Below are 10,476 nucleotides of genomic sequence, written 5' to 3'. Positions count from 1 at the left end.
TATAGCCTATTGCTTCTAGACTACAAGGCTGTATAGCATGTTACTATACAAAACAACACGAGATTAAACCAAAGCACAAGAGAAAATGAAGCAGTCAAGAGGCATGGTAAACACGATGTATAAGGCTGCTACTGGCGTAACAAGCCATACTGTTCTACAGAAAACATTTTTTTTTAAGAATATGCTCTAAAACAATAAAAAGTACAGTATAGTAAATTAACAAATCAGTAACATAGTCAGTTATTATTATTACCAAGTGTTATGTACTGGATGTAATTGTATATGCTATGCTTATATGACTGGCAATGCAGTAGATTTGTTTACACCAGTATCTCCACAAACATAAGTGATGCATTGCCCTATGAAGTTAGGATGGCTATAATGTCATTAGGCAATAAGAATTTTTCAGTTCCATTATAATCTTATGGGACCAAAATCGTATGCATAGTTCATCATTAACCGAAGCACCATTATGCAGCACATAACGGTACTCAAGAAGCATTAGTGTTATTTATTTATTTGTTCGTTTGTTTATTAATTAATTAGTTAATTAATTAATCAATTAAACACCTACAGTGCCTGATATTCCAAGGTGGTCTCCCGGCTAAGTACTAACCAGGCCCGAGCCTGCTTACCTTCTGAGATCAGATGAGATCAGGCACATTCAGGGTGGCATGGCCGTAGCATTAGTGTAATTTTTAAAATTGTCTCTAAGTTCTTTATTGGCACGGTCTTTGGAAGCATGCTCCCTTTGATGGTATATTAGAAGGTTTAAAATATAATTTCTGTCTGGTTTCGTGCTTTTCTCAGGAAAGAGACAAGAACATTTAATGAAGTTGTTGTCGTTGTTGTTGTTGTTGTAACACATTATCTAGAATCTAAGAGTAAAAGGTCCCGCTCTCCTGGTAGTACGACTCCTGGCCATTCTTTTTTATCTCAAGAACTGACTAGTATCTGATAGTTCCAATGGCATTTCAAGTGTTTGCCTCATTGTTCTTCCCTTTTGCCATTTCATTGTTTCTTGAATGATGACCTTCCCTAGATGTATCATTCTAGTCAATGAACAAATCATAAAACCATATGCAGGCAATAATGGTAACAGAACTGAAAACTACTTCAGCAAATATTGCAACCATTTTTATAACTGAATAAGACTGCACAAATGCTTCAGTTATATTTGTAATTATATGTATATAAAACTAGAAAAATGAAACGTAATTTGAAAAAATATTATAAGAAATATTTTTCTGTTAGTGACTTTATTCCTTGTATAAGTTGTCCAAAGGCTAGCTTAAGTAATTATTAAGTCAAATTTATTTTTGCCCTAAACATTTTTATTTAACTTTCTTCAATAGCATAGGAATATATGCTTGTTGTTAGAACAAAATCAAGCAATATAGAAGACACAATACAAACCCACCAATGTGCTAAACCCCTGCCGCTTCCTCCCCGCCCACACACACACACACATCCTGGTCTTATAATGGCTCTTTGAGAGACAATTATGAAAGACAGTTTTGAATGCTTCCTTCCAGGCTCTTTCACTCATTTATGGTATCTATCTGAGCTATTGTTGAGTGCAGAATTCTCACTTCATAGAAATGGGAGGGTGTAAGAATTATATGAAAAAAAAATCTTTAGGAAAGATTGAAGAGGAAAGGGAGCTGCAACACAAGACAGTTTCATTCACATTAAATAACCGATTCCTCACATTAGCCCTGGAGGTACCTGTTATTATTCCCAGTTTCCACAAGAGTCAAGTGAAATTGAGGCAAAGAGACTTCCTCAGGACACATTATCAGCAAAAAACAGAGCTGGAATTCAGCCAAACTTGTTTGATTTCAATACTTCAAACTCAACTTTTGCATGATGGTACTTCTTCAATGTCCTTTTCTTTGGGATCTTTGATTTTTTTTTTTTTTTTTGACACCAGGAATTTTCTTTTAGGTACACAAACACATGTCACATATACATACATATACACATGCATATGAATCTTAGAATATACAGAAAATGTAAATTATATCTTTGCAGAGATAGAGATGAACAATCACAATAACTTTTTGATGTTAGACTTTAAGACAATCTCCAAGAAATCAGAGAGAAACAGTTTTTAAAAAATATATAAAAATTCAACTAATATATTATGCCAAAATTAAACAAATTAGATATTTATGAAAATATTTCTGAAAAACTTTCATTCATATTTATTAAAAATTTTAACACAACAAATAAGTCAGTTGACTATAGTATATTATTGTAGGGTGAATGTAGACAATGATCTCAAATTCCCACTATTTCAGTGTTTTGGTATTGTTAGAGCTTTAAGTATTTAGTCTGGATAGGAACTCCACATTGCAGCTGATCAGTATCACTGGACACTTTTTTAAGGAGACAAAGAAACAAGCTGATTCTGGCTTGTTTCCAGTCATATTCTGGTCCTTTACACTCAGGGTCTCCATCTGGTCAGTCATTTCTGGCCTTGCACAGCACTGTACAGCTTTGAATACTAACATTAAGGCCAATCCTTGGTACTCTTTTGGTGGAGTCATGTTCCTTATTGAAAGATGGTAGTCAATCTTTTAGAGACGGAAATTAGATCTCTCTCGTGGAGCTTGAGCCTCCAGCATATAGCTGAGAAGGGAGGATCTTGTCCATTGTAAGTGTATAGCTCTGAAGCTCTTTTCTATATAACATGTATTTAAATCTATTAACAAACATTATACATTACCATTCATTTGATTAGCTCCTCTGCGTGTTTCTAAATAAAATAGCTATTTATCAGGTCTGAGGCCTATCCGAATGGTTTCAGCAATGTTCCAAATTTTGTAAGTAAGAAAGATTTTCACAATTACTGAGACAAGTGATGAACGTGAATATTTAGAACAAATGAGTTAAAAACACATATGCTTTCATTAATTTAATTAAAGGTTTGCTTTCACCTAATATATACATGAATGGTTTCTGAGGGCAGGGCAAACAGGGCGAGAAAAGAAATAAATGGGAAAAAATTTTTCAGAGAAATTTTAACTACATAATATGATTTTAAGATATAATTGCAATATATGTAAATTTCATCCTACTCAGTTTCAGAATTATTAGAAATTCTAAATAATTTATATGTTAATGAATAATATTTAAATATAATATTTACAAACATGTGATTAATAAAAAGCTTTAGTCACCATCATTATTGATTTCCTTCATAATCATTTGCTACTGACATAAAACTGTAAGAGATCTCTTACTAATTAAATGTATTACACATATTTCTGATGATTAGCTGCATGTACACAAATTGAATAAAAATATTTGAGTCTTAGATAATAAATGCTCCAAGTTCCAAATACAGTATGTGATTCTTCATGACATATATACTTTATGCTTAAATTCTCTCACTTATGAAATGTTTAGTGGATTGTTTGTTATTCAGCTTCTTCTTTGAAAAGAACACAATCTTTCATTTGGATAGAGTCTTATGAAAATGTCCAGAAGGAACAAATGCATCACATATCAAATGAAACCTTGTAGGCAATGCATAATTCATATCAAAAAGGAGAGTTTTATTTTAAAAATTCAGAGATTTATTTGTTGATTTCAAAATGGTTTTTTTCTTTTCAGTTCAGTGAACCTAAGAATTATTCCTAAAACAATTTAGTACTTTTCTTATCTGTTTTCTAATTACAGAGCTCTTTTACTGAAAATTACAGTGAATTGATATTTAGCGCATGCATATATAATCTTCGAAATATGTACACTTTCAGCCTCATCTAGCACATACTGTCCACACCTGAATATATGAACAGGTACACTTCACAAAGAAAAAATAGAGCATACATTTTCCTGTGATAGTATTTCATTTCTCTTTTATTTTACTTCTACTTATGCCTAAATATACTAATCATAACATTTTGGAAAATGAAACTTACAGTAGTCGATAGTTAGGCTTGTAATTCTCCAAGTACTTGATCAATTTTGATTTTAGGATTTCTTTGTCACCAGCATAAAATGGGGTTGCCTTGGCTTGACTAATAGACGAAGTAAATAATCCCTTTTGGCTCTGTAGCAAGATGGCCTGTTTTTTCAGGGAGCTATTTTTTTCCAAATAATTCTGTAGGAATTCTGCTTGAAGCTATGCTTCCTCATTGCATGGGAGGTGAGTGCTGCCATCAACTTCCTGTCTGTGTAGGAGAGCCTCAGATGCTTCTGTGTCCCTCATCTTCCTGTTGTTGATTGATGTTCTCAGAAATCAATCTTGAGATAACAGAGAAGGCTCCTTCATTTTATGTAGTGCTCAGCCAAAAAGCAGAGACATTGAGAAGACCAAGATCAAAACTGCACTAATGCTGAAATGCTAAAACCTTTTGTGTTTATTTAATTGACTAATGTGCCTTGATTGCTCTAACTTAATATTAACGTATTTATTTGTCACAGCAGTATGAGATAGATAGTATTCCTACTTCCATGATATAAATGGGGAAATTGAAACATAGAACTGTAAAGTAATTTGCCCAGGGTACACAGTTCATAGTTGGCTAAACCCAAATCTGCAACCAAGCTGCCTGTCCCCAGAACTTATGCTATTAGCTCTAAGCAATGCAACTTTTCACAGGCACGCAGCCATTTTCCCCAACCACAATTTTCTCTAATAGTTGAGGTGGTTTCTGGAATCACGAACAAATTTCCTCTGAACTTTTTTAACCTTCTATTCCTTGGTGTTGAGTCCAGCTCACTATTCCCCATTCCCCATCTGCTACAACTTACCCTCTTCTTTCAGAGATATTTCTCTTCTATACTCTGTGTCCTTTCCTGCCATCTGGTCTCCACTGGATTCACCCATGCCCATCAGTGTAATACTTGCCTTACTATGACTAAAGAAGACCAACAGTTAGTTATGGGATTGCACAAAATTTGGGTTGATAAGTCCTCAGAATATAGCTAGGTGTTTTTGAAAATAAATTTCTAAGGTAGGAGAAAGATATCAGATGTCTTTGGGAGATCAAGAATGTTGTTGGGGATTATTTAAATCCAGCACAGTAAGTGTTGGGATCTAATCTTGAATATCTTCAAGATTCATTTACTCCTTCAGTGTTTTAAAAACATCGAATCTATTTTTTTTTCCTTCCTTGATGCCCCTGATGCTAAACTGCTACCACATAAGATTCTTAGTCTCTTGATAGGTCAATTTAAATATATTTGTTTCATTTTTTCTTGTCTCTCATTCTGGGAATAAAAGCAAAAACAAACCTTTCCCAGTTACCAAATGGCACTCCGATCACAGAGGAGTGCCATTTAGGAAGGATAACGTGGACTGTCCCAGTTGAATTTATAATTCAATAAATTCTAGAGACTCCACTGACATGTGGCCTCTGATTATTTGGAGAAAAGAACGAGCATGGTACTCAGGGTATTGCTCATCGAAAATAATGGTTCTATATATGGTTTCTGAAGGTACAAAAAAGGGAAATCTCAGAGAATGGCACTAAAGAGCTTGAGACACCAAAAAAGTGCCGAACCGCAAATGGGGCATCTTTACTTGGGGCAGTTCTGATACTTTCAGTTCACATTGTATGTCCATGAGAGCTGTGTGCACATATGAATAAAGAGAAATAAAAGCGTGGCCACAGAAATGTCTGAGCTAGCTTCCTAGGTTATTGAATCAGGAAAAATAAACATTATTTGATGAACCAATGCATTGAACTTTTCTCCAAAACAACACACCCACCCACTCACACCCAGACCCCCCCCCACACACACGCCCACATACACACCATGTTAATTTAAGTAAGTGATTAGCAGCAATCCTACTCCTTACAGAGTGGGTAGGTAATAAAAATTTCCAGCTTCCTTCAATATGGTTAAATTATACAGACTCTCTCCAAATGTTTTACTGTCAGATATCAAATCTTTTGGCATCATAAGAAACAGAATCTCATGTGTCACTGGGTGGCCTATTAGTGGGCAAGTGATTTATGTGCAGAAAGATTCTTCTTTTCAAATAGAGTAGATCTTTTATGACTCACAGATATCTTTCTAACTTCAAATTCTTGTTTGTATTGTGAAAGAAACAGATGGTCTTCTTTTAAGGGCCATGCAGTACTTTTTACGATATGGGTTTGTGGTTTAAAATGATGGCTATTTGTAGAAATAAAAGGTCCTGGTAGAGCATAAAACATTTAAAATGCATCTTACTTTAATTTTTTTTTTTTTATAAATTATTGACCTAAGTGGAAGATTCCCTCTCATATAAAATGTCAATCCACAGAAATATATTGATAATGGAAAATATTTAATGAAGAACTTTATCTTATATGTTTTTTATATACCAGAATTCATGTAAGTGAACAAGTTAATGCAAAATTTAAATTTCTAATGTTTTTTAAAACTAATGTTAGAAAACATTTTCCTTTGGTAAAGACCTATTCTTCCTCTTACATGCAAGTATAACTAAATGCTTGTTTTTTTCCTTGAAGTAGGCACTAAAATTTTAAGCTTTATAGACTTTACCAAATGTTTTAATATCAGTTTACATTTAGCAACAGAAGACATGGAGTTCCACTTATTATAAGAACACCAGATGATAGTGCACAAACTTTAGATGGAACCATATTTGATTGTCAGCTCCAAAATGTTCTTTCTCTAATCTTGAAAAATTTGATTAATTTCTTTAATTCACTGTTCCTTATAGCTAAAATAACTAACTCATATTTTTCATTAAAAGAAGTATATGAAAGCAACTATTCACTTCAAATCATATATGTGATGGTAATAAATGCTAATAATTATTACTATTATCAATGTTTTCCTCTACTTTAGTGACTGTATTTAGCTTTCTGGGCATCAAGTAGTCTTTTATCAATATATTAAAAAATTTTTTCCATTTTCTTCTTTTATTTATCTTGTTTAGAGGTAAATGTCTAATTTTAATAACCCGGCCATAGTAGGAAGGATTTAATGTAAAGAGGAAACTCATATATGTTAAAGGTTTGTCACATTATGCTAAGAGCTTCTTATGAATACACAGAATACCTGTAATTGTTATGTGTTCATATATGAGATAAAACATTTCTTTAACATTCTCGTGAGAGTAAAGAAAAACCTCATGAAACTGGTGCTTTATTAGACTTAAAGATTCTTTTAACATAACTATTGAAAATTGCCACTGTGACACAAGGTTATGCCTAAGTGCTTGTAATCTTTGAAAACCCATGAGAGAGGCTCTGATGTGAGTCAGGGAAATTAACAAAATTAAGAGACATTTGTGCTGAGATCTAAAAGATAGGAAAAAACTAGGCTGGAAGGGAAAAGGTAAGTATTCCAAGCAGAGGGAACTAAGTCCTGCAATGTGTATTTGTAAGGCCCCTAGGATGAGCTGACACAGCTGCAGTACGAGGATTGGAGGGAGATGAACTAGAAAGTCGGTGGACCATCGTCTCAAGAAGGTTTGTCCTAGATTAAATCTGAAATCACTGTAGTATTTTAAATAGAGGAGGTGACATCATCAGATTTGTGTTTCAAAAAGATCCTCATAATTGCAGTGCAGAAAATGGATTTCAAGGTTTCCATAGAGGTAAATCCTATACAATTAGTAGTAGAAGTGAAAACTGGAGAAGTGGCCAAATGCAGATCTTTTTGGGAAGTACAATCAGTGGGTCCTGTTGATTGATGAAGCACAGACTTGACAGAGAAAGAGTAATCAAAGGTGATCCCCAAGGTCCTTGCTAGGGAAGCAGCATGAGTCTTGGTGGCATCTCTTGAGATCTGAGACTGTGGAAGAGGATGAGGTTGGATGAAGAGATTACAAATATCCTTTAGCGTTGAATTCCAGGAACCTTAAGCTTCTATTCTTTGCGCAGTATCTTGATGTCAAAAATAATTTTGAAAATATTTGAATGAAAGCCTACATTGTCCAGCCTTTACTTATGTTCATATGAGAATCGTATCACCCTAGGTTAAAAAGGTCTGTGAGACTCTCATTAGCATATGTTAATAGTTGTGCTTACAATAAAAAACAAAACAAAACAAAACAAAATGAAAACCCCAAAGAATTCATGAAGCATAAAGGACAAATGATAGCAAACTGAAAAATAAAAAGAAAGTAGAATATTGTACCTTGTCTGTGTGACCTACCAGGCCCTCCTTGTTTTTTGCTATTATTCTCATCTGCTCTGTCTACCTGCCTTTTTTTTTTTTTTTTCATTTAAAATAATTTGTTATTTGCTTCAACTAGATTCTCATAAGTAAATTACCAGATAAAAAAGTAAAAACATGTTGGAGGCTTGATGAAGATTGTCAAATTGCTTAGCATAGACCAGCAATATTTGACAATCCCTTTTCACCACATTCTGGCTAGCCCTGAGAATTTACCCTAAACAATCTGTGCTGATCTGATAGGTAAAACATTACATTTTATTTTTGTTTTGATTTACATTATTATGACTACTAATGATGTTGACCATTTATACCTATTTCTTAGCCATTGGTTCTATCTGTTCTGTGAATTTAGGTTTTAGTTTTTGCCTTTTTTATTGAGAATATAGAGATTTTATTATCAGTTATATTAACTAATTATATATTAATATTTTTCCATTGTTTTATTTTTAATCTGAAATATTTGCTCCACGGGAAAGAGCCATAGACCTCATTATCTTTATGTTTCAAAAAAATTAATTACTTGCAGTTTCCTGGAATATACCATATTGCTTCTTAGCTAAGTGCTATTTTTTCCCTTTTTGACAATGCTCTTCCTAATTCCCCACTTGACCTGTGTTATTGATTTGTATGCTATAAGATCAAACTCAGGCCTACACTTCGCAGGGATGTTAAAGCCTTCTCGTCTGTTCTTCCATTGCATAGCATGGCTTCTCTTTTACCATGTTGCATTTAAGGCATAGTTTTATAATCATCTGTTTATATTTCTGTTGGCTTCACTACTTTGTTGGTACCTGTATCTTACTCAGGTTTATATTCTTAATATATAGCAAAATAGCTGTTTTACGGTTGATATTTATTACATTCTCCAAGGGAAATCTCTAAAATAACATTTCTCTCCATTACCTAGTTTTGAAGAGGGTGGAAAACAAAACTAAGGTAAAGGCTAAGGCCAAAATATCACCTTTATCACTAAAAAGTTTACATTGTTGGGTGCTTATACATGCAGGCAAATGGACCTACTAATGCCAGACTTCTAAATTAGAAGGACACGCCCACTCAGTCACAGGGAACATGGGACTGGGGCAGATTACTGTAAACTCATAAAGGAGATGAGGCAAGCTGGCCATTAGACTAAATGACTTTTATTCACAGAATAAAAAGACCTTGAATGGGAAGAATCGGTCTATTAACAGGGCTCAATAATTGTATGTTATGTACTAATTGAAAGCAAAACAGTGATACTTGCCTTGAGAAAAGTGAAGACTTACATGGGGGTCAGGAACAAGGTTCCTGGAAAAGAATGATATAAGGATATCATCACCATTTCATTCCAAAAGGTACTATTAATTTAAAATATGCATTAATATATTAAATATTAATTTCCTAAAATGACTTTCATTCCCTGCATAAATTGAATTTCTTCAATGGTCACTCATGTATAGCAGATGTAACCTTCTAGGAGGATTATGCTTAGAGTAATTATTCAATTTTAAGCTGCTTCACTATTTAATTTTGTGTTTTTTCCCCTCCAACAATGTCTAGTTTCTATGAGCCAATAGGGAAATTGTATTAACAATAAATTAGTTACAAAGGCTTAAAATTATAAACCACAGCAAACTTATTAGTTGCTTAGCTAGTAAGCAAAAGCTTAATTTTGGATCAGTTAACCCTAAATGAAATGCAGAGTTGATTTTTCATACGCAATGTATTTAAAATGTTACCAGTCTAAAATATTTTTTCTCTCAGTTATTCAGTCTTTTATAACTTCTCTCAAGCATCAAATATGTTTGTTATTTATATATTTCTTAACATTTCTGTTAGAAAAAAGTAAAATTTTTATTTTAGATTGTAATTGACTAAAACATTTGAGTAAAACCAACTCAGTTGTAAAATTTTAAAATACCACATTTGATGCATCTCACAGCTGGAATACTGTAGTTCAGATAGGGCTGTTCTTAATGATTCCCAGCACACCCACAAATTTAACATCCTATATGAAGTCTGTCCTGAAAAACTCTCCTCCACTCTTCTGGAGACTGGAGAGAGATTGCTCAGAAAACCGTATAAAGTTAGAGACATTGTCTAAACCCACTGTTTTGGCTGTCAAAACTGCATCTACCACAACAAATTCTTTACTTTGAATGATGGTGACCAAAAAAAAATTTCTACTTGCTTAATTGTTCACACTAAAGCATAAAAGTGAGATAAAAATACACTATATGAAACTTTTGGCTAGCTTTAATTTTTATTAAAATGATAATGTATAACAAAATTACGAAGCTATTTCTAAGGTGGTATTAGATAACCTTTAAAATGTCAATA

The 10,476-nt window shown here is 33.4% G+C and overlaps 1 pseudogene; it reads right to left on the bottom strand.

Moving 5' to 3' along the window:
• Positions 1-567: 567 nt before the first annotated feature.
• Positions 568-686, bottom strand: LOC111739771 (annotated as a pseudogene).
• Between the last annotated feature and the right edge of the window lie 9,790 nt (positions 687-10,476).

This window comes from Pteropus vampyrus, unplaced genomic scaffold (genome assembly GCF_000151845.1).
Source record: "Pteropus vampyrus isolate Shadow unplaced genomic scaffold, Pvam_2.0 Scaffold53, whole genome shotgun sequence".
Lineage (NCBI taxonomy): Eukaryota > Metazoa > Chordata > Mammalia > Chiroptera > Pteropodidae > Pteropus > Pteropus vampyrus.
This window is presented reverse-complemented; position numbering and strand designations above follow the sequence as displayed.